The 24652-nt window shown below is 45.3% G+C and overlaps 1 long non-coding RNA gene across 1 annotated transcript; it reads right to left on the bottom strand.

Moving 5' to 3' along the window:
• Positions 1–15146: 15146 nt before the first annotated feature.
• Positions 15147–23627, bottom strand: LOC103632951 (uncharacterized). Its single transcript, XR_002263639.3, has 3 exons — positions 23217–23627; positions 20833–22417; positions 15147–18329 (listed from the first exon to the last, which is right to left on the bottom strand). It is a non-coding gene; the product is annotated as an uncharacterized lncRNA (long non-coding RNA).
• Between the last annotated feature and the right edge of the window lie 1025 nt (positions 23628–24652).

The following is a 24652-nucleotide window of genomic DNA, read 5'->3' on the forward strand; positions in this document are numbered from 1 at the left end:
CCGGACACTGTCCGGTGCACCACCGGACAGTCCGGTGCTCCCAGACTGAGCAGAGTCTTGGCTGCTCGAGCCAAGACAATTCCAATTCGATTTTTCCTGTTTCCAGCACTTAGACACAATACATTAGTCTCTAAAACAATATACTAAGTCTGAGAAACATACCTTTATCCTTGATTTGTACTTTGTCCACCATTTTACACTTAGGCACTTGTGTTGGACACTAAATCACCAAAATACTTAGAAATGGCCCAAGGGCACATTTCCCTTTCAGTACCGCCGAGGTCCGCCTCGCCGCCAGCTTCGGTACCATCCTCGCCTTGGGCACCTTGGACGCCCGGGAGACGGACTGCCCAGGCGCTGCCACGGCGACCTGAGGGTCGCTCTCCTGCGCTGCCGGCATGAGCGACGGTTTTCGGGGAACAGGCACCTCGGCCTGACTCCCCGGGGTCACCTCAACTTCCCCAGCCGAGGGGTCGAGTACCCCCTCGGTCTGCCCCCGCTCTTCGGGCCGGGACCTCGGCGTCTCGACTTCGGGAACTGACGGCACCAGCCCGCTCGGGGGCTGGCTTGACGACTCCTGGCCTAGCCTCACATCCGGGCTGAGGCCAAGTCGGGCAGCCATGTCGTCATCCTCGTCATCATCTTCATCATCGTCGTCGTCGTCAGGCGTTTCAGGCGACGGCTCCCTCGGGAGTCCATCCCTCTCTTGTCGACAATGGAGCTTTTCCAAGGCGTCTCGGGCCCGCGTCCACTCGCGGGTACGAGCCTTCTTCGTGTCCTTTTTCTTCTTCTTCTCCTCCGCGGCAACCCGCCGCGCCGCTCGGTCCACCGCGTCCTCCGGGACCCGTGGCCGGGAAGGCTTGTGACACCCTACCTCCTGGAGACAGATGAAAAGTCTCGGCCGTAAAGACCAAGGGCAATCCGACGCAAGGAGAAAGAAGGAGCGGACACTCACCAGGGACACACACCCGCGGTCGGGACACATCAAGGGCTGAGAGAGGGCGCTGGCGTCCGGTTTTCCCAACGCGACGGCCACCCGCCCGTGGAGAACGTCGACGGGAAGGGGATCCGAGGACATCCGCGAGCCCTCGAAGTCAGCCTCGAGCGTCATCTCCCAAAGCGGCAACTGCCGCTCCGCCAAGGGAAGCACCCTCCGGCGATGAATGGCGGCAATCACTCCCGCAGCGGTGAGCCCTCCTTTCCGCAACACCTCCAGGGCCTTGAGAAGGGGCTCGAGATTTTTCTGTCTATCGTGCGGGGTCCCGTAGCGCCAAGCATCGGCGGTGACGGTGACCACTCGCTGAGAAAACGATGGGAGCCTCCCGTCATCATTCCGGAGATAGAACCACCGGCGCTGCCACCCTTTATTCGAAGACGCAAGGACGACGGGAATATATTGCGACGCCCGCGACTGCCTCAGCTGGAGGATGCAGCCGCCGGCCCGCACTGCCGCGCGGACCCTTCTCTCCCCCGTCGGCGAAGCAAAAAGCTCCGCGGAGAAGAAATGAGTCCATAGGTCCCAGTGGGGGTCGATCCCCAAGTATCCTTCGCAAACCGCTGCGAAGATGGCGGCTTGCGAGATGGAGTTGGGGCTGAGGTTGTGCAGCTCCACCCCGTAGTTATGCGGAATCGCCCGCATGAAGCGGCTTGCCGGCACTCTGAATCCCCGCTCGTGGAAGGAGACGAAGCTCACGACGTACCCCGACGGTGGGGACGGGGCGGCTCCACTCAGGGGGGATCCACTCCAGCTGACTCTCTTCAGAGAGAGGGTGAAGTAAACCCTCAGCAACGAGGTCCTCCAGGTCATCCGCCGTGACTGTGGAGAAAGGCCATGGGTCGTGCGGCGGAGTAATGGTCACCCGGTCGGCCATCACCAAGCAGAGAAGGTGGCGGCGGAAAGGACTGGGTGGGCAGATTCCTTTTCTCTGGCTAAATCCCTCAGGTCGCGAAAACCTAAGAAAGAGGCAAGTAGCAGAGCAAAGAACCGTCACCGGACTCTCCCCCGAGTATATAAAGACCCCGGCGAGACCCGTTCAACGCGTCGCCCGAACCCGCCGCGGGATTCAAAGCTCAAAGTGAAACGGTCGTTCCTCGAACGGCTCGCGCACGCGCAACGTCTGCCCCGCGAACCACTCGCCCCGTCGCATTAACTCCGCGGCGGGACAAGCGGCACCTCTGGCAGGAGAAGTGAGCGACGCTTCGCCTTCGCCATAATGACCGCGTCAAAAAAGGTACGCCACATCATTCGATTTCGTATCCTTTTCCTTTTCCTCTTTCTCTCTCTTACAACAGGGACCGGGAAAGGGGGATACCCCAAAAAGGACCCTTCTCCGTGAAGGAAACATGCCCCGAGCCTCCCTACTGATCAGAGGTTCAAAGGCTGGCCCCTCGGAGGGGTTTAACAGCCGCCTCAGAGCGCTTGGGCTCCGCGCCCACTACTGGTCAGAGGTTCAAAGGTCGGCCCCTCGGAAGGGTTCAACGGCCGCCTCAGGCCACTCGGGCTCCACGCCCACTACTGATCAGGGGTTCGTAGGCTGCCCCTCGAAGGGTTCACAACCGCCTCAGACACAGAGCGAGGGATGACCCTCGGTACGTTCGATACATAACCAAGGCTCGGGCTACGCTCTCGAGGTACCCTAGGACATTTCCGAGACCAGCGGGAACGATCTTGTAACGGAATCCCATCAGAGAGAGGCATCGAGCCCTCGGACCCCGTCAAAAGGGGACCGGGTCCGGCAGATCACCCGCAGGTACTTTTGGAGCGCGCCTCCGGGCCTCTAGCCGACCCCTAACAAATGGGGCACGGGCGTCCACTCGGATTACCCGTCAGCAGCTCGCTGGAGACACCATGTTCGGCGCCCTCCAAGGGCAACATGGCGCTTTCACCCCCTCCTCCTTGCGGAAAGGCGACGCAGGGGCGCATGTAAAAAAGTCGAGTTTGTCCTTGACCGTCCTCTCGCCCTGTGCAGAGGCTCGGGGGCTGCTCTCGCAAACCCGGCTTCGGCCAAACCGTTGACAGCGTCAACATACCAGCCCGAGAACTTGGGACCCGACCGTGCACCCGGGCTACGGCCAGCTCGCAAGAGGGAACGACCAGACCGGCCGAAACATTGCGAAATGCATTAAGACCTTGAAGGAGTCAAACCACTCCTCCGAGGCCTCGGGGGCTACACCCGGTGGGTGCGCTCGCGTGCACCCACCGGAACAAGACGCAACCGAGAAAGGCTGGTCCCCTTGCAAAAAAGTGCGACAAAAGCCTCCAAGCGAGTATTAACACTCCCTTCGAGGCTCGGGGGCTACTTTCGGGGACCATAATTAGGGGTACCCTCAAGACTCCTAAATCTCAGCTGGTAACCCCCATCAGCACAAAGCTGCAAAGGCCTGATGGGTGCGACTAAGTCAGGGATCGGTCCATTCGAGGGACGCGATCACGCCTCGCCCGAGCCCAGCCTCGGGCAAGGGCAGCCGACCCCGGAGGATCTACGTCTCGCCCGAGGATCCCCTCCAGCAACGGACACACCTTCGGCTTGCCCGAGGCCCAGTCTTCACCAAGAAGCAACCTTGGCCAAATCGCCACGCCAACCGACCAAATCACAGGGGCATTTAATGCAAAGGTGGCCTGACACCTTTATCCTGACGCGTGCCCTCCATTTGACAGAGCCGAAGTGACCGTAGTCACTTCACCGCTCCACTGACCGGCCTGACAAGAGGACAGCGCCGCCTGCGCCGCTCTGACTGTTGTGCCACTCGACAGAGTGAGGCTAACAGCAGCCAAGTCCGGCCCTAGGCGCCATGGGAAACTCCGCTTCGCCCGACCCTAAGGCTCGGACTCGGGCTCGGCCCCGGAAGACGACGAACTCCGCTTCGCCCGACCCCAGGGCTCGAACTCGGGCTCAGCCCCGGAAGACGACGAACTCCGCTTCGCCCGACCCCAGGGCTCGGACTCGGGCTCATCCCCGAAATACGACGAACTCCGCTTCGCCCGACCCCAGGGCTCGGACTCGGGCTCAGCCCCGGAAGACGACGAACTCCGCTTCGCCCGACCCCAGGGCTCGGACTCGGGCTCAGCCCCGGAAGATGACAAACTCCGCTTCGCCCGACCCCAGGGCTCGGACTCGGGCTCAGCCCCGGAAGACGACGAACTCCGCTTCGCCCGACCCCAGGGCTCGGACTCGGGCTCAGCCCCGGAAGACGACGAACTCCGCTTCACCCGACCCCAGGGCTCGGACTCAGCCCTGGCATCAGCCGACGGTCTCCGCCTCGCCCGACCCAGGGGCTCGGATTCGACCTCGGCCTTGGAAGACAGACTTGACCTCGACCTCGGAGGAGCCTCCACCTCGCCCAACCCAGGGCACGGACCGACCACGTCAACAGGAGGCGCCATCATTACCCTGCCCCAAGCTGACTCAGGCTACGGGGAACAAGACCGGCGTCCCATCTGGCTCGCTCCACTATACGAGTAATGATGGCGCCCCGCACGCTCTATGACGACGGCGGCTCTCAGCCCCCTTTACGGAAGCAAGAGGACGTCAGCAAGGACTCGACAGCCCCGACAGCTGTCCTTCCGTCAGGCTCCGGCGCTCCTCCGACGGCCACGACATCACACGAACCGGGTGCCAAAACCTCTCCGGCTGCCACGATGGCATGTACTTAGGGCGCTAGCTCTCCTCCGCTAGACACGTTAGCACACTGCTACACCCCCATTGTACACCTGGATCCTTTCCTTACGCCTATAAAAGGAAGATCCAGGGCCCTCTTACGAGGGTGGGCCGCGTGGGGACGGGACGACGCTCGCGTGAGGCCGCTCGCTCCCTCCCGCGTGGACGCTTGTAACCCCCTACTGCAAGCGCACCCGACCTGGGCGCGGGACAAACACGAAGGCCGCGAGATTTCACCTCTCACGCATGTCTCCCTCCGGCTTCTTCCCCCTTCGCGCTCCGTCTCACGCCGACCCATCTGGGCTGGGGCACGCGGCGATAATTTACTCGTCGGTCCAGGGACCTCCCGGGTTCGAAACGCCGACAATTATCTAACAGTAAATCTAAGTTTTATGTTTTATGCTGCATTATCAAATTAATTTTAGACCCTATTAATTTTGTAACATAAAGCTATCTACTAGTTTATCTATCTTATCTTCTATTTTAAATGATACACTTTATAATATAAAATAGTATTTTACATAATCATATATGGTCTGCTCGTCACAGCCTAAAACTGATCGTGGGCACGCTTGTAAAACTAGAGGATCTCAATGACTCAGTCTACTATTACGTTGTCTTAGCTATCGATCTTATAATAATTGATCTTGCTATACACAATCTTTAGTTTTATTATTTTAGGGTCACATTAATTTTTTTTACACATTTTAGACTTTTATGTTATATAAACACATCTACATCCAATTACACAATTAAATAAATAAAATCACATAATTCATAAAAACAATTAAAAATTACATAGCAAGTAAACTACTTCTCTTCTTTCTCATCCTCTTTCACCTCTTACGTCGCTTCTTCTCTAATTTAATTTGCTTTATTAACTTTCTAAAGGCTGCTACTTTTTTATTTTGTGTCTTCATACATATCGACAATGTTACAATCCTATAATTTGTTAATTTGGTAAAATAATTTAGTTTGAGTAATCCTTTCACTAGTCTTATAGAGCTTCTTTATATTCATTTCACCTTAGATAGAACTCACTACTACATATTTTTGGGTCATTTGCCTCCTGTGACGTTTTTAATCTATCGCGACCAATAAAGCATGATGTATCCACATTTTTCTATGGTGCTAAGCTATAATTACATGTTCAAGCTAAGACAGATCTTTTGCTTCCATCATTTGAGTCATATAGGCATTGTATGTCACACACAATTTGGGCCGTCATACATGTTTTATGTTTTGGCTTGAACTTATTTCTCTAAGCCTATTACGGAGACTCTCCTTAGCCACTTCAAACAACACAGTGTACTTATTCCTACTTACTATTGCTATCGTGGGGACTGTATAGTCGTATGTGTATTCCTACTTGGGTCTAGGCATTCAGTTCTTCGGTTCTGTTCGGTTCCTCAGTTTTTAGAAAATTTGATTCCCAGAAAATGCAACCGAAATATTTATCTAGGACAGGCTGAGAGCACCTAGAGGGGGATGAATATGTGATCCTATGAAATTCAACACTAAATTCCAACAACCTTGATTATAAAAATATTAGTGCGGGTTAATCAAGTCAATGAGACGAGCTCTTGCGAACACAAACAATCAAAGAAGGAACAATCACAAGAGACACGCGATTTTATCTCGTGGTTCGGCCAAGTAACACTTGCCTACTTCCACGTTGTGGCGTCCCAATAGACGAGGGTTGCACTCAACCCCTATCAAGTGATCCAATGATCAACTTGAATACCACGACTTTTCTTCCTTATATCTTTTCTCATTTGCGAAAAATCTCCACAAGTTGGAGCCTCTCGTCCTTACAAGATTGATCACAAAGAACGCACAAGAATAAGGTTAGGAAGAGCAACGCACATAAGACTAAAAACGCAGCACACCAACGCACACAAGTTAAGACTTGAGCTCAAATGACACATAGGGAGTTTTCGACTCGAATGGAGCTCAAATCTCTAACACAACAAAGCGAATGCACGGGAGCAGAGTCTGGATGCCTTAGAATAATTAGTGAAAGCTTGGGTGACTCTAGGGATGGCAACGGGTACATACCTGTCGGGTAGTACCATTCCATACCCGTACCCATCAAAAAAAATCTACCCGTCGGGTTACCCATATATACTTCGGGTATAAAATCTTACCCATACCCGTACCCGCGCGGGTATTTTTACCCGTCGGATAACCCGCACCCACTAGGAAAGTCTTAAATTCCAATATGTCAATCACTCAAAATACTAAATAAACATATAAAAACAACTTCAACTTCACATATAACAAATCATATAATTACATTACTTGGTATCTAGACAAATGATAGCTAGAGAAGGGTTTTATTTTAGCTAAGATGGGCTCTATTAGATGGTTATAGTTGTATTGATGCGGGTATATTTTACCCATGGATAGACGAGTATGGGTAGTTCCAACCCGTACTCGTAGCCGTCTACCCAACGGGTAGAGGTTTTTACCCATTAACATACCCGCGGGTAGAGAAATCATCATGTACCCGCCTTTATATTGGGTAAAACCCGTCGGGTATTCGGGTACCCATTGCCATCTCTAGGTGACTCATCCATGCGTCTAGGAGTCCCTTTTATAGCCCCAAGGCAGCTAGGAGCCGTTGGAGACCAACAAGGAAGACTATCCTTGCCTTCTGTCGGGTGGCGCACCGGACAGTCCGGTGCGCCACCGGACAGTCACTATAGACGATCCGGTGCCGATCTCCTTCCTATTCTGGCGCAGACGACCGTTGCAGAGCCGTGGCAGTTGGTGCACCAGACACTGTCCGGTGCACACCGGACAGTCCGGTGCCCCCTGCCGACCGTTGGCGCGGGCCACGCGTCGCCCGCGGATTGCGCGGCCGACCATTGCGTTGGCGAGTGGCGACTGTTGGCTCACTGGACAGTCCGGTGAACCACCGGACAGTCCGGTGAATTATAGTCGTACGCCGCCAATTTTTTCCGAGAGTGGCCTGTTCGCCGGAGGCTGGCCTGGCGCACCGGGCACTGTCCGGTACCCCACCGGACAGTCCGGTGTGCCAGACCGAGCTGGACTTTGGCTGCACCAAGCCAAGTCATTTGCAATTCTTTTCTTCTCTTCTTTTCTCTGTTTCTAGCACTTAGACAATATATGTTGGTACACAAAACAATGTACTAAGTCTAGAAATGTACCTTTTTACATGATTTGCACTTCTTGCTTGTTTGGCACATAATTAACTCACTTAGTATGTGTTGGACACTAAATCACCAAAATATTATAGAAATGGCCCAAGGGCACATTTCCCTTTCAATCTCCCCCTTTTTGGTGATTTATGCCAACACATCAAAAAGCAACCAAAAGAAGTGCAACATCAATGCAATTGAGAACAAAATTGTTTTCGACAAGATTTGACATATTTGGATCATTTTTTACCACCACTTAGTTTGTTTTTGCAAATCAAATTTATTTTCCTATCTCTAAGTCAAACACACTTGTTTAGGCACAAAGAGAGATATTCCAATGGAAAATTTGATCAAATGCCAAAAACTCCCCCTTTTCCCATAATCATAGATTCTCCCCCAAAAGAGACCAAATTTTGCAATAAGAGTATTTTGGACAAATCAAAAGTTCTAACTCTACTATTTTCAAAATTCTCATGTGGTAGCTGATCCATTTGCTTTGGCCTTAATTTCTCCCCCTTTGGCATCAAGCACCAAAACGGGATCATTTTTGGCCCTTTAACCCCATTGTCTCACAAAAATTGTTAATTAAGAGCAAAAGGCAATAAGAGCATACGAATGAACTTGGAGGTGAGTACACTAATACCGGAGTGCAGTGAAAGTTTTTGCATGGTCCAAGTTCACCTTTCCCTTTCAATGCACCTTAGAGACTACATCAAGTAACTCAAACACAAGGGTTAGTCTCAAAGGGTCAAGTTGTAGCACTTCTCCCCCTAAATATGTGCATCATTCACACATGGACTTGTGAGGTCCGAGGATCCCTTGCACAACTTGAGCACCATAAATAAATGTATAAGTAACATGATCAAGTGCATAAAATACATGTATGATATAGATCAATCCAAGTTACACGAATCTAAGACATTTAGCTCACTACGCAGCCTGCAAAAGGTTTTCTCATCTAAAGGCTTAGTAAAGATATCAAGTAGCTGGTTCTCGGTGCTAATATGGAACACCTCGATATCTCCCTTTTGCTGGTGGTCTCTCGGAAAGTGATGCAGGATGTCTATGTCCTTAGTGCGGCTGTGTTCAATAGGATTATCCGCCAAGCGGATTGCACTCTCATTGTCACATAGGAGTGGGACTTTGCTCAGATTGTAGCCAAAGTCCCGGAGGGTTTGCCTCATCCAAAGTAGTTGCGCGCAACACTGTCCTGCGGCAACATACTCGGCCTCAGCGGTGGATAGGGCAACGGAGGTTTGTTTCTTTGAACTCCAAGACACCAGGGACCTTCCTAGTAATTGGCACGTCCCTGATGTACTCTTCCTATCAACCTTGCATCCAGCATAATCGGAGTCTGAATATCCAATCAAGTCAAAGGTAGACCCCTTTGGATACCAGATCCCGAAGCAAGGCGTAGAAACTAAATATCTAAGAATCCTCTTAACGGCCACAAGGTGACATTCTCTTGGATCGGATTGATATCTAGCACACATGCATACGCTGAGCATAATATCCGGTCTACTAGCACATAAATAAAGTAATGACTCTATCATAGACCGGTATGCCTTTTGGTCAACAGACTTACCTCCTTTGTTGAGGTCAACATGTCCGTCGGTTCCCATCGGTGTCTTCGCGGGCTTGGCGGGCTTCATCCCAAACCGCTCGAGAAGATCTTGAGTGTACTTCGTTTGGGAGATGAAGGTGTCGTCCTTGAGTTGCTTCACTTGGAACCCAAGGAAGTAGTTCAACTCGCCCATCATTGACATCTCAAACTTTTGAGTCATCACCCTGCTGAACTCCTCACAAGACTTTTGATTAGTAGAACCAAATATTATGTCATCGACATAAATTTGGCACACAAAAAGATCATCGTCACAAGTCTTAGTGAAAAGAGTGAGATCAACTTTTCCAACCTTGAAAGAATTAGCAATTAAGAAATCTCTAAGACATTCATACCATGCTCTTGGGGCTTGCTTAAGTCCATAGAGCGCCTTAGAGAGCTTACACACATGGTCGGGGTACCTGTCATCCTCAAAGCCAGGGGGTTGTTCCACGTACACCTCCTCCTTGTTTGGCCCATTGAGGAAAGCGCTCTTCACATCCATTTGAAACAACCTGAAAGAGTGGTGAGTGGCATAGGCTAATATTATTCTAATAGACTCTAGCCTAGCCACAGGAGCAATAGTCTTCTCGAAATCCAAACCTGCAACTTGGGCATAACCTTTTGCCACATGTCGAGCCTTGTTTCGTGTCACCACCTCGTGCTTGTCTTGTTTGTTGCGGAACACCCACTTGGTTCACACAACATTTTGCTTTGGACGTGGCACCAGGCTCCAAACTTCATTCCTTTTAAAGTTGTTGAGCTCCTCTTACATGGCCAACACCCAGTCTGGATCCTGCAAGGCCTCTTCTACCCTGAAAGGCTCAATAGAAGAGACAAACGAGTAATGCTCACAGAAATTAGCTAATCTTGAGCGAGTCGTTACTCCCTTACTTATGTCACCCAGAATTTGGTCAACGGGGTGATTTCTTTGGATCGTCGCTCGGACTTGAGTTGGAGGGGCTAGTGGTGCTTCTTCCTCCTTAACTTGTTCTTCTTGTGCTCCCCCTTGATCACACGCCTCTTCTTGATGAACTTGTCCATCATCTTGAGTTGGGGGATGCACCATTGTTGAGAAAGAAGGTTGATCTTGCTCTTGTTGTTCCTGTGGTCGCACATCTCCAATCGCCATGGTGCGTATTGCGGCCATTGGAACATCATCTTCATCTATGTCATCAAGATCAACTTGCTCTCTTGGAGATCCATTAGTCTCATCAAATACAACGTCGCTAGAGACTTCAAACAAACCCGATGATTTGTTGAAGACTCTATACGCCTTTGTATTTGAGTCATACCCTAGTAAAACCCTTCTACAGCTTTGGGAGCAAATTTGGAATGTCTACCTTTCTTCACCAAAATGTAGCATTTGCTCCCAAATACACGAAAGTAAAAGACATTGGGTTTGTTACCGATAAAGAGTTCGTAGGAGGTCTTCTTGAGGAGACGATGCAGATAGAGCCGGTTTATGGCGTGGCAAGTTGTGTTCACTGCTTCCGACCAAAACCGCTCGGGCGTCTTGAACTCTCCAAGCATCGTCCTCGCCATGTCGATAATTGTCTTGTTCTTCCTCTCTACCACACCGTTTTGTTGTGGTGTGTAGGGAGCGGAGAACTCATGCTTGACACCTTCCTCCTCAAGATACTCCTCAACTTGTAAGTTCTTGAACTCGGACCCGTTGTCACTCCTTATCTTTTTCACCTTGAGCTCAAATTCGTTTTGAGCCCTCCTTAGAAAGCGCTTTAGGGTCTCTTGGGTTTCTGATTTATCCTGCAAAAAGAACACACAAGTGAAGCGAGAAAAGTCATCTACAATTACAAGACCATACTTACTTCCCCCGATGCTAAGGTAGGCAACAGGTCCGAAGAGGTCCATGTGAAGAAGCTCCAGAGGTCTTGATGTTGTCATCACTTTCTTGCTGTGATGAGTGCTTCCCACCTGTTTCCCTGCCTGACAAGCTGCACAAGGTCTGTCTTTCTCGAAGCAGACATTGGTTGGTCCTAACACATGTTCTCCCTTTAGAAGTTTATGAAGGTTATTCATCCTAACATGTGCTAGACGGCGATGCCACAGCCAACCCATGCTAGTCTTAGCTATTAAGCATGCATCTAGATCAGTCTCCTCTTTCGAAAAATCAACTAAGTAGAGTTTGTCGTCTAACACACCCTTAAACGCTAATGAACCATCACTCCTTCTAAATACAGAAACATCTATATTTGTAAATAGACAATTATAACCCATGTTACATAATTGACTCACAGACAATAAGTTGTACCCGAGCGATTCAACTAAGAACACATTTGAGATAGAATGCTCGAATGTGATGGCTATCTTCCCCAATCCTTTAACCTTGCCTTGGTTCCCATCTCCAAAGATGATCGAATCCTGGGAATCCTTGTTCTTGACGTAGGAGGTGAACATCTTCTTCTCCCACGTCATGTGGTTTGTGCATCCGCTGTCGATAATCCAGCTTGAGCCCCCCGGATGCATAAACCTGCAAGATAATTTACACTTGGGTTTTAGGTACCCAACTCTTGTTGGGTCCTACAAGGTTAGTCACAATAGCCTTTGAAACCCAAATACAAGTCTTATCTCCCTTTCATTTGGATCCCAACTTCCTAGCAACTACTTTTTCATTCTTACAAAAAATTGCAAAAGAAGTATTGCAAGCATGGTAAATAGTAGAAGGTTCATTATATACTCTCCTAGGCACATGATACACAACATGATTTCTCCTAGGCTTACTTCTATCATGCACAAAAGTAGAGATAGAAGCAAACATAGCATGTGAATTAAACGCATCATAACTCCTATTATAATGAGCATTTCTAGAAAATTTTCTATCATAAATATAAGCATGACATTTTTTAGAACTATTAGCCATAGGAGCCTTCCCTTTCTCCTTGTTGAGAACGGGAGCCTTTTGGCTTGTTAAGGTCTTGGTTTCCTTTCAAAAACCAAGTCCATCCTTAATAAAGGGGTGTCTACCAATTGTGTAGGCATCCCTAGCAAATTTTAACTTTTCAAAATCAACCTTGCAAGTCTTAAGTTGAGCATTAAGACTTGCCACCTCATCATTTAATTTAGTAATGGATGCAAGATGTTCATTACAAACATCAATATCAAAATCCTTGCATCTATTACAAATAACAACATGCTCTATACAAGAACTAGATGTATTAGCTTCCTCTAGCTTAGCATTTAAATCATTATTTAAACTCTTTAAACTAGATACAGTTTCATGGCAAGCAGATATCTCAGAAGACAACACTTCATTTCTTTTAAGTTCTAAGGCAAGAGACTTTTGAACACTAACAAATTTGTCATGTTACTCATACAAAATGTCCTCTTGCCTCTCTAGCAGTCTATATTTTTCATTTAAAGCATCAATTAACTCATTGATTTTATCTACTTTTGCTCTATATAAACCCTTTAAATAAATCAGTATAATCTACTTCATCATCACTAGAATCATCATCGCTAGAAGTAGTATACTTAGAGGTATTTCGAACGCTTACCTTCTTTTCCTTGGCCATGAGACACATATGGTGTTCGTTGGAGAAGAGTGAAGACTTGTCGAAGGCTGAGGCGGCTAGTCCCTCATCGTCGGAGTCGGATGAAGAGCAGTCAGAGTCACACTCCTTTCCAAGGTGCGCCTCGCCATTCGCCTTCTTGTAGTTCTTTTTCTTTTCACTCTTGCCGTGTCTTTCTTGTGCCTGGTCATTCTCATTATCGGGACATTGAGCAATAAAGTGACCAGTCTTACCGCATTTGAAGCAGAAGCGTTTTCCCCTTGTTTTGTTCTTGTTGGGGTACTCCTTGCGTCCTTTAAGTGCGGTCTTGAAGCGCTTGATGATAAGCGCCATCTCATCCTCGTTGAGGCCAGCAGCCTCCACTTGTGCCACCCTGCTTGGAAGCGCCTCCCTGCCGCTAGTAGCCTTAAGAGCCAAAGGTTGAGGCTCGTAGACGGGTAGTGGACCGTTTAGTGCATCGTCCACATATCGAGCCTCCTTCACCATCATGCGTCCGCTCACAAACTTCCCAAGAATCTCCTCGGGCGTCATTTTGGTGTACCTAGGATTCTCACGAATAAGATTGACAAGATGGGGGTCAATTACGGTAAATGACCTTAGCATTAGTCGGACGACGTCGTGGTTCGTCCATCTTGTGCTTCCATAGCTCCTAATCTTATTGACCAGGGTCTTGAGCTTGTTGTATGTTTGAGTTCGCTCCTCCCCCCTGATCATGACAAACCTCCCCAGCTCGCCTTCCACCAGTTCCATCTTGGTGATCATAGTGACATCATTTCCCTCATGTGAGATCTTGAGGGTATCCCAGATTTACTTGGCGTTGTCCAAGCCGCTAACCTTGTTATATTCATCCTTGCACAAAGATGCTAGCAAAACAGTGGTAGCTTGAGCATTCTTATGAATTTGTTCATTAATCATCACATGATTATCCGTACTATCAAAATGCATTCCATTCTCCACGATTTCCCAAACGATAGGATGGAGAGAAAATAGATGACTACGCATTTTATGACTCCAAAATGAGTAATCCTCTCCATCAAAGTGTGAGGGTTTTCCAAGAGGAATAGAAAGTAAATGGGCATTTGAATTGTACAGAATGCGGGAATAATCAAAGGAATAGTTTTGATTAACCGTCTTTTTCTTTGACGAAGAATCGTCATCGTCGTCGTCTCTTGGTGAATAAGAAGATTCATCGCTGTCGTAGTAGACGATCTTCTTGATGTGCCTCTTTTTCTTCCTGTCCTTCTTCTTATGACTCGAGCCAGAGTCAGTGGGCTTGTCGTCCCTTGGCTCGTTGAAGAGGGACTCATTCTCTTTGTCGTTGACCACCATCCTCTTTCCCTTAAGATCCATCTCTTCGGGCGATTAGTCCCTTGCGTGAAGAGAACGACTCTGATACCAATTGAGAGCACCTGGAGGGGAGGTGAATAGGTGATCCTGTAAAATTCAACACTAAATTCCAACAACCTTGATTATAAAAATATTAGTGCGGGTTAATCAAGTCAATGAGACGAGCTCTTGCGAACACAAACAATCAAAGAAGGAACAATCACAAGAGACACGCGATTTTATCTCGTGGTTCGGCCAAGTAACACTTGCCTACTTCCACGTTGTGGCGTATCAATGGACGAGGGTTGCACTCAACCCCTTTTAAGTGATCCAATGATCAACTTGAATACCACGACTTTTCTTCCTTATATCTTTTCCCGTTTGCGAGGAATCTCCACAAGTTGGAGCCTCTCGCCCTTACAAGATTGATCACAAAGAACACACAAGAGTAAGGTTGGAAAGAGCAACACACAAGACTCAAAAACGCAGCACACCAACGCACACAAGTAAAGACTTGAGCTCAAATGACATATAGGGAGTTTTCGACTCGAATGGAGCTCAAATCCCTAACACAACAAAGCGAATGCGCGGGAGCAGAGTCTGGATGCCTTAGAATGATTAGTGAAAGCTTGAGTGACTCCTTCATGCGCTTAGGGGTCCCTTTTATAGCCTCAAGGCAGCTAGAAGTAGGGGTGAAAACAGTCAGAAACGGTCGGAAAACACTAAAATCGTTACTGTTTCCATATTTTTTATCGGAAACGAAATCGGAAACGGTAACTTCGAAAACGGAAACGATCTCGGTATTTCGGAAATATCGAAATCGAAAGTTCGATACGAAAAATACATTGGTACCGGTCAGAACCTTAAATACAATCGGTAACCATATCAATATGAAAATATGTCAATATAACAAGTTCATAATACAACAAAGTTTACAAATATGGGGACACACCAACAGTTTGACTCACATTAACACCTTCTTCGTCACAAGGCAACTCCAACAACATACGCTTCCGTGGAGGTGAAGCTTCACCATCACTAGCCATTAGAGCATATCACTGGAGCTAATGTCGCTTGTTCACCGATAAAATGCCCCGAGTACAAACAAAAAAGAGCAAGTATTTTTGGGTGATATAATTGAAGTTCTGAACTGAGTCATATTCATTATGCAAATAAACAATATTTCTTGCTATAAGACTACACCAACTCATGGTGGAATCATGCTGGGATGCACAATTCGAAACCTTAATATAAACAAGTGGAGTCGGTAGACAAATGGAAGAGAAGAATCAGTTGCGTAGCAGCACGGGGATATTCTAGGGAAAAAGTAAAGTGGAATCTACAACACTGAGCCAAAAAGCGGCCGCAACTTGCATTATTTGTACTGCTTGGCGCTCTCTTCCCCTGGCACGGTGGTGCTTTGCCGCGAGCTCCCAGCCACCATCTCCGGTTCCTCCTCGGCCAACGACGTCGCGCCAACCGAGCTCCCTCCATGGCGCCCAGGTTGCTCCCTTGTCCCTTCAGCGCTCTGCATCTCCGACCGGCGACCACGGCGGCTCCTTCACCACCAGCGACACTACGCTTCTCTAGGATTTCGATCTCGCAGATTACTTACCGGCAATGCGTCAATGGGTGCCGCGGTGCCGCACTGTCGCCGCAGGATTTGGAGCACTGAGCAGAGAAGTGGCAGTTGTGTTGTGTTTGTGTGTGGTGTGCGGTCTGCTCTGTGTGCGCCTGCAGTGCCGATGTGGTGGGCCGATTTGTTGCCCTTGCCTGTGGTGGGCTGCTGCCTGGCCCATGAGTTGTAAATTTGGAACTTGGGCTGGGAGTTTCGGTAAATTCCGACCCAAAACAGTAACCGAACAAAACGGTCGGTAAAGGACTGTACCGATTTCGATACCGATTCCGATCTAAAATTCCAATGACCAAGTCTGATTCCGAGAAATACCGATACCGACGATTCCGATCGGAAAAAATCGGAACCGATTTCCGGAATTCCGAAAAATTCCGAAACCGTTTTCATCCCTAGCTAGGAGCCGTTGGAGGCCAACAAGAAAGGCTATCCTTGCCTTCTGTCGGGTGGCGCACCGGACAGTCTGGTGCGCCACCGGACAATCACTGTGGACGGTCCGGTGCCGATCTCCTTCCTATTCTGGCGTAGACGACCGTTGCAGAGTCATGGTAGTTGGCGCACCGGACACTGTCCGGTGCACATCGGACAGTCCGGTGCCCCCTGTCGACCGTTGGCGTGGGCCACGCGTCACCCGCGGATTGCGCGGCCGACCGTTGGCTCACCGGACAGTCCGGTGCACCACCGGACAGTCCGGTGCACCACCGGACAGTCCGGTGAATTATAGTCGTACGTCGCTGAATTTTTCCCGAGAGTGGTCTGTTCACCGGAGGCTGGCCTGGCGCACCGGACACTGTCCGGTGCACTAGACCGAGCTAGACTTTAGCTGCACCAAGCCAAGTCATTTGCAATTCTTTTCTTCTCTTCTTTTCTCTGTTTCTAGCACTTAGACAATATATGTTAGTACACAAAACAATGTACTAAGTCTAGAAATGTACATTGTTACATGATTTGCACTTCTTGCTTATTTGGCACATAATTAACTCACTTAGTATGTGTTGGACACTTAATCATCAAAACATTATAGAAATGGACCAAAGGCACATTTCCATTTCACAGGCGAAACCGAATAGTTCAGTTTTAGTTTCTAACCGAATAGACCGAAGTTTAGCAAATATAGAAAAACAGTATAATTTTAGAGTTTAGCAAAAGTACGTAGATGATAGGATGAAGAATTAGGATTAGGGATGGATTGATTTGAAGAGGTTGTATGCTTATACACTTAGGATTTGGGAAAACTATATTGAGATATGCCTAAAATTCTATTAGTCTATTGTGCTTCTATTACATTTCAATTTTTTCGATTAATCCAGTCTTCTAAGTTCTAGAACCAAAATTATCTCGGTTCTTTTGGTTTTCTAAAACATGGAACAAAAATTTCTAATGATTAATTAGGTTTCAATTACTTTGGTTTTGGTTTCCATTAGTTAGGTTTGGTTCTTCGGTTTTGGTTTATTTTGCCTAAGCCTATTCCTACTTAGGGCATGCTCGTTTCGATCACAATCCATATAAATTGAGCATGATTGAATGAGTTTAAATACATAGTAAGTCAAAGTTCTTCATATTTTTTTTCAATCCTATCAAATTCATGTCGAATAGGAAGAACTGAACAAGACCTTACTATTGCTATCAACAGGGTCCACTGAGTGCAATAACCACACATTGACCTAAAAACTATGAACTATCGTGAACTTAGAAATATTTATGTACTTATCAATCTTTTATTCATCTAAAATCTGTTTTTAGTTCAAAAAACAATTCTAGAAAAAGCTAAAATCATTTGAAATCTCCAAAAATATTTCTAAAACTCTAAAAATCAAGAAAAAAGTATCAATATAAGATTGATCGATGATGAATCCAAATTAAGTATTTGGAGATCAAGCAAAGGGATTTTAGAGCATCTAGAAATTAGATTAATCTCTAGAAAAGAAGTGAGGAAAATGCAAGAAAAGTCTAAACAAATTGTGGAAAGGATTGGATATAAACATATTTTTTTTTAAAAAAAAACTTAGCGCACTCAATCACCCAAATCAAGCAAAAGAGAAGAATCACATCAACCATAGCCAGTCAAAATGTCAAATTAATTCAGAAATATTTGCAAAGGTATATTTTTATTTAGTAAAAGTATATGTTCTTATTTTAAATCGGCCATATTGCTCGTTTAAATGGCCGTATAGCTTGTTGTTTACGGTTTTGCGTTTTGGTGAACATTGCATCCAGACGAGTTTAAACGACAGCAACCCCCTGGTGACTGGTGTCATGCCAGAAAGATCGGGTCGAGCCAGCGGAACGGCAGAAAGGCAGCTCGTAGAGAAACATTGGTGCTGGTCTCTGGCGGCTGGAGTGAGCATATAGCTTTACCTTACCTCTCCGCTAGTCACTCCAAGCGATTATGTTTGGTCAGAGACATGCTTTTCCTGCCTGAAAGACAGAAGCAAAAAATGCAGGTTAACCTTTGTCCAAGGATACGAGATGGGGGAATTATTGAACAAAAAAACAGCTGTCTTTCTTGTTCGCATTGACATTGTTCTCTAGCAAATGGCAATGTCATCATTGTTGCTGTCTAACAAGTGCCAACGTTGCATGGTTCTATGCATGTTTTTCTTACCTACGAACACCTAAAAGCGAAATGACTAGCTAGCAAGCACAGCCGTTTCTTGCTGCGATCAACAACTAAGAGGATGTTTTGCAAAGCAAAACTTGTGTAATTGGTTCGCCTAACTTCCCCAGATAATCGGAGTGGTGAATTACAGTTGTCTAGACAGCACAAAAGATCTGTCGAGTCAGCAACAGGCGATAATCGATAAAACACATTCTGAAGAAACTGCACATAGTGTGCATGTTCTATGCATGCAAAGGCCGCAGTATACCTCGATATTTGCAGATCGGATGAGGTAAAGTTCAAAGAAACTAGACCAGGACCAAGCAAAAAAATGTAACAACAATACCAGTTCGATCCTAGGCAGGACAAGGTATTTGGATGTTTTATAAAGACACCTGTGCTTCTATGATAATTTTTTTGAGTCAATTGTACCAATTGTGAAAACTAAAAATTCTTAACAGAAGGTGGTGAAGAAAAACCTTTCAGTTTATATGTACAATTCTACATCAGAGACGAAAATTATACAACTTCTAGTTTCAGTTTCTTCCTGTTTGAAGGGGTTTATATACAGAACACCTAGAAATTATACCCAGAGCAGGAGATTCAATTAAATGATATTTTGAAGTGACAACTTCGCCTCACCCAGTTTCCATGTCAACTGTCTAAGACACTACCTTCCATACTTCCAAAATGCTTCAATTGCTACACAACAGTGAGTGTACCATTGAACAAGAGAAATGATTGAACTCTCTCCCCCAAACAGCGCTGAGCTGCATTACACCTACATGTATTACTTAGAGCATATATTTCGCTAGTAACTGATATTAACATCGATAGTAACTAACAATACAACTTGTTGCTGTGAAATGTTGTTTTTGTTGCAAGTACAGCTTCTAACCAAGCAAAGTGCAGGGGGAGCAACACTCTTTCGTGTGGATCAAACAAGACAGCATAACAGTGTAACATAAAAGAAATATGCATTCCTTTGTAGTGACGAGGAGAAAACAAACTGCGTACCCATCTTTCTTAATCATAGAAGGTACTGTACTCCCGTGGAGTGAATTCATCTAGAAGAAATATAGCTTCTAGCAACTCATACTGTATTATAAGCCAGTTAGTTCTGCTATGAATATATGAATGCTTAGCTAACAACTATTGGCCATGGAGTAAGGATGTCGACAACAAGTGAATGCGTGCCTAAGTTTCTTACAAACAACTTTGATGTAAATGGATTAATTGATTTAGTCGTTGTTTGGATACTGACGTTGAATGACATTACAAGTTTATCAACAACCCAAATTGACGTGTTTCCATCAATCAGTCACCAAGAGTAGTTACGGGTCAATCTCTCTCACATATCAATGACGCAGTACTAATCTATTCAACTTAAAAGAGCACAACTAAGGCCCGTTCCTCCTCTGCGGTTTACTCCAGCGATGTCCTTAGCATCCAGTTTAATGATGTGAGCACAAACGTGACACCACATAATTTCATATTATGAAGTGCTTCACAAGTAAACTTCTTTATTTTTTCCATAAAGATCTTTCACTAAAGATTGGAACTTATCTACAGATCACTGCTGCAGATCAGGGAGGCAACTTCCAAAAAATACTTGTCAATTGCAAGAATAGATGAGTCGTTTAGGTTTTTCTGTGCACGACTGCACGTGGTTAACTTGAGAAAAAAAGATTGGATTCCGGTTGAATGAAAAGATGCAGAGCTCCTGACCTGACTATCTGAGTAGCTACATTTAATTAATACATGTTCCTTAAGAATAACCACAAAAATTAGGAAATGTGCTTGCACCATGAGAGGCACTAAATACAAACTGTTCCTACAGGCAAAACTTCATGGTATTCCATCTTTTCCAACAAAAAGTTCAAGGCATGAGATTGAATAGTTTAAATTATAAACCACTAAAAATGTGTCCAGCAAAGGTACCATACTAGTGTAACTGTATCCAAGCTAGCATCAATCCAAGATATTGGTGAATTATCGAACTGCAACTATTCTATTGTCAGAAAATGGTAAGACGATTCCGAAATCCAAGCATATTGATCTGTTCTTTGGAGTATAAGTAACACCAGAATTTCCTTCGTTTAAGATGTGGTTACACCAAACAGATATGAACAAGTTCTGCCCTCGAGCAAGGACCTTATTCATCTGAAGTTTACAAACTCATCGTAAACCAAAAATATATTTCACACTTAGTTAAAAAACATTAAATTGAACTGTTATAGGGAGCTTTTGACATTAGCATAAATCAATCGCATATGATACAAACGAATTCCACCAGCAGAAGTAAAATACTGAAAATATTACCTGATCAGGAATGAGAGGTTGCCTTACGTCTGTACCTCACTTTCTAGACAAGCCCTATTGCTGCCCTTGGAGCACCCAACAGTCTGAAACCAGTCAGCAAGCAGTGACCATCAAGCTGAAGACAGAAAGTCGTTTAGTTGGCTGATCAATTATTAGGCCACCAAATGCAAACTTTTAAAAAGAACTGACAGCTGTCTCTAGTGTTTAAGGCAAGCAATAGATTATAACTAAGTAAGTAATACTATGTACAACATAAAATTAATATAGATAACACATATGCAGCATAACTGAATCTTCCTTGTTTTTGCTAGAGTATTATACCAATGCTTTTCCTACTGACAGAAAAATCACATACAGAATCAGGCAAAGCAACTCAAATGGAAAAAAATATTCTGAAAAATCAACCATCTATTGTAACAAGGTTTCAGCTGATCCAATGAGTGCAATTTTTTTTTGTCATTCCAGTAACCCAAATTAAAATTCATAACACTTTGTCCACAATAATGTCATATCTCTAATTAGTCCAGTAAATTCTGCACCACTGCTGCTTGCTGGTTTTTCAGAGATGCTTTAAAAAGATGCCCAAAAGGTTTGGATCATAACTGCTGAATTCATTGAGCCATATAAAAAATTGTTACCGCGTAAAAAATTATAGTCAATGTTCAAAATGTCAAATGGGAAGAATCTTATGCCGAGAAGCTACATAAATACATGATTATGTGTTTCCATAGGTAATGGGATCGACACCCCATAGCAATTAGCACCTCAGCAAGCTAAAAAAATCTATCATGGTGAGTCACATGACTGCATGAGCACCCTTTTTGTCCACCTTTTGAACAAATACAACTATTTGGGTAACTAGAATAGCTCAAAGTACTACGAAATCAGCATTGTGAAATACCACTATTCAAACTATATCCCAGTGATATATACTAAAAAGAAAGAAATTGTAACCTACATCTATATCTGTCAAGGATTTTAGAATAAAGAATATATTTTTCCTTCGAAAATAGACGGCAGGAAGTCAGAAGCTCTGCGTATTCATTCAATAAGGAATAAAGTTTAAATGTTACAACAGCCCCATGTTTAGGCACCAAGAAACACCAACTACAACCCAAAACTGTTGCACAAAACATAAAAGCACCCTGAACCTGGGACACACAGTGGCGCCAGCCACAAGAAACTCTTGCGATCATTTGTCATCCACTAATGAGAACTTCCTTCTACAAGATAGCATCATGTTGGATTAAGTAAAAGGATTAAACATGAAGATTCCAACTATAATATAGCTCAATGTCCACGTTCCTCACGTAAATCTACAAGGACAGCGCCGATTAAGAAAGGATACGGCAATGTGAACATGATCTTTGAAGCTTGCCGCCTGTTAGCAGTCTTCCAGGAAATCATATAATAGATGAGGGAGGTAGAAGCTACCTTTCACGACTCATGAGACTGTTTTCATCACTAGTGCTAATAGCTCTGTTTCTGTATACCTTGATCGTTACAGTGTTAGTTATACTTCTTTTCTTGCACTCAACCACCATTAACTTCCATAATCAGCCATATGGAACAGCACAATAACCTCCTGCATAGTAATAAATGGGCTGATAAAATACTCAAAACCTAAACGAATTCTAGACGATATGAAGATTAACACGGTTATTGCAGCAACCATCAGACTCCTTTGAAACCTATACGAAGTAATGAGAAAAATGTATTCAGCAACCATTCCTATCCTATCAAGGTTTTCGCTATGACTTGGTTTGAACAAGTTCTGCACTTCCGCTCACATTCTTATCGTGCAAAGCAGTCAACTAAAATGTAACATCGTGGCACCCTTTTAGGTGTGCAGTTTCAAAGGAAGATATCCATACATGCAGAGAATTGCAATTTTGGGTGTGGAAAGATTGATGGCGGGACAAAGCTTCCATGTACTTTCTGCTGGTGAAGTGTCTCACAAGTAATGGTTGATTCATTGAAATCAATCTTACTAATGTCAAAGGGTTGGTTTGCCAGATGCGGAGTTTCGCTAACGATAATTTGTTAGTGATGGCATAGCGATGACAGGATGGTATCCAAAAGAAATTTTCAACTATACTAACATTTCCACTCAATTTTTTGACCCGTAACGCTTGTGAAAATTGAACATCATTAATTAAACAGTGCATTTGGAAAAGCTGAATCCTACACTAAGCCATAGGGCACTACAACTTACATAAATCAGTACCCTCTCTGGTCTGGTCTACAGGTAATAACGATGCAGAGGTTGCTTATGAGAAGCCCTAACAAAATCACAAGGTGTTACCCTTTCTACAGCAAAATAGAGACATTGCAATATGCCCATCACCAACAGTAATGGCAGGCTGGCAGCGGAGACCCCGCACCTCTTCGCCGTTGCAATCTACCGATCGCGTTGCCGTGCCTCCTGCGGAGACATGCTTCTCACGGACCAGAGGCTTGCTCCGCGGTGAGCCTCGCTCCGCCCGCGGCGTGCGGCGAGGGAGCCCGACGCACCGCCGTCGTTGGGGGCATGGATGCGCGCGGTGGGGTTGGGTCTCCTTACAGAGGGCAGAGGTGTTCGATGCCGATGCGAATTGGTCCGGTCGTGTGAAGTTCGGGCGCGGCCCTGAGCCCGTGACCAGGTTACAGTTTACACCTACACGGGGTCAACTTGGAATTTCTGTAAAGTCCAATTTCTCAAATAGGAAAATGTGAACATCAGTAACAGAAGATTATTACCCAACTGTTCCAAATCGTAGTTCACATTATTCTAACTTCAACCAGATTTTATATAAAAAAGACAAACATCTAGAACATCAAATTGGTATTCATTAACTTCTCCATAAAATATGCTTCTGTAGTATATTTACTAAACTTATAAATGTTAATACATATATTTTTTAAAAATCTTATAAGTTAGAGAAAATTGACTTATAATAAAGCTAAAATAAACTACTCTAACTGTTGGTCATTTTAGATTTGTCTTTGATCAAACCTTTTCAACTTTGACAAAGTTTTTTTATGAATAGGCATATTAACACTTATACTAGTGTATTGTGCGCGCCCAAGCGCGCATGTTGCATAGTAAATCAAAGTGGTTGTAGAATGTTGGACTGTTGGATATCGTGGTACGATCACAACTAAGCTGCAAATGATAGTTGTAGAGTAGATAAACATTATAGTACACAAAACAGTACAAACCTAAGAGGAGTTTGGCACGTTAACTTTCATCCTTGCAGTTTAGTTGTAAAGCAAGCAGACAACATAATATACTTTCATCTAACATTTTCAATAGTTCCTAAACAACTCTTGGTTGAATGGAGGTACCAGGAGCATCATCATGAGACAACGAGCGTACGCAATTGCTAACTTCATGTGTAGTATCATATCCATAAAGCTGAAAAATTTAGAGGCTTTTCAATTGGTGGTAATAATGATCATATTCGATGGTAGATCTGACCACATATTTTGAAGTTTGGCGTGCTTTGGCATGAGGTATGTTCGAAAGGGTGTAACACATATTACCAGGATCTTCATGACAAATTTCATTATCAAATCACAAGGTAGACATCTAATAAGACACATTGTATTTTTCTTTTCTCTTTTGAACTAAGATGGTAAGAAATCACTTACTCGCCTTTCTTTTCATGCTTGGGCTAACATGGTCTATTTGTAATCTGACCTCATAACATCGTGAAAACATGTTTTGATGGTACCATATATAGTTTCAGTTGTGAACCTGCATATTTGTTTGAGTTTGTAGATGAGTTATTTGGTTGCAACATAGATAGATACCTATGCAAGGTAGTGTCTCCAGACC

This window comes from Zea mays, chromosome 7 (genome assembly GCF_902167145.1).
Source record: "Zea mays cultivar B73 chromosome 7, Zm-B73-REFERENCE-NAM-5.0, whole genome shotgun sequence".
Taxonomy (NCBI): domain Eukaryota; kingdom Viridiplantae; phylum Streptophyta; class Magnoliopsida; order Poales; family Poaceae; genus Zea; species Zea mays.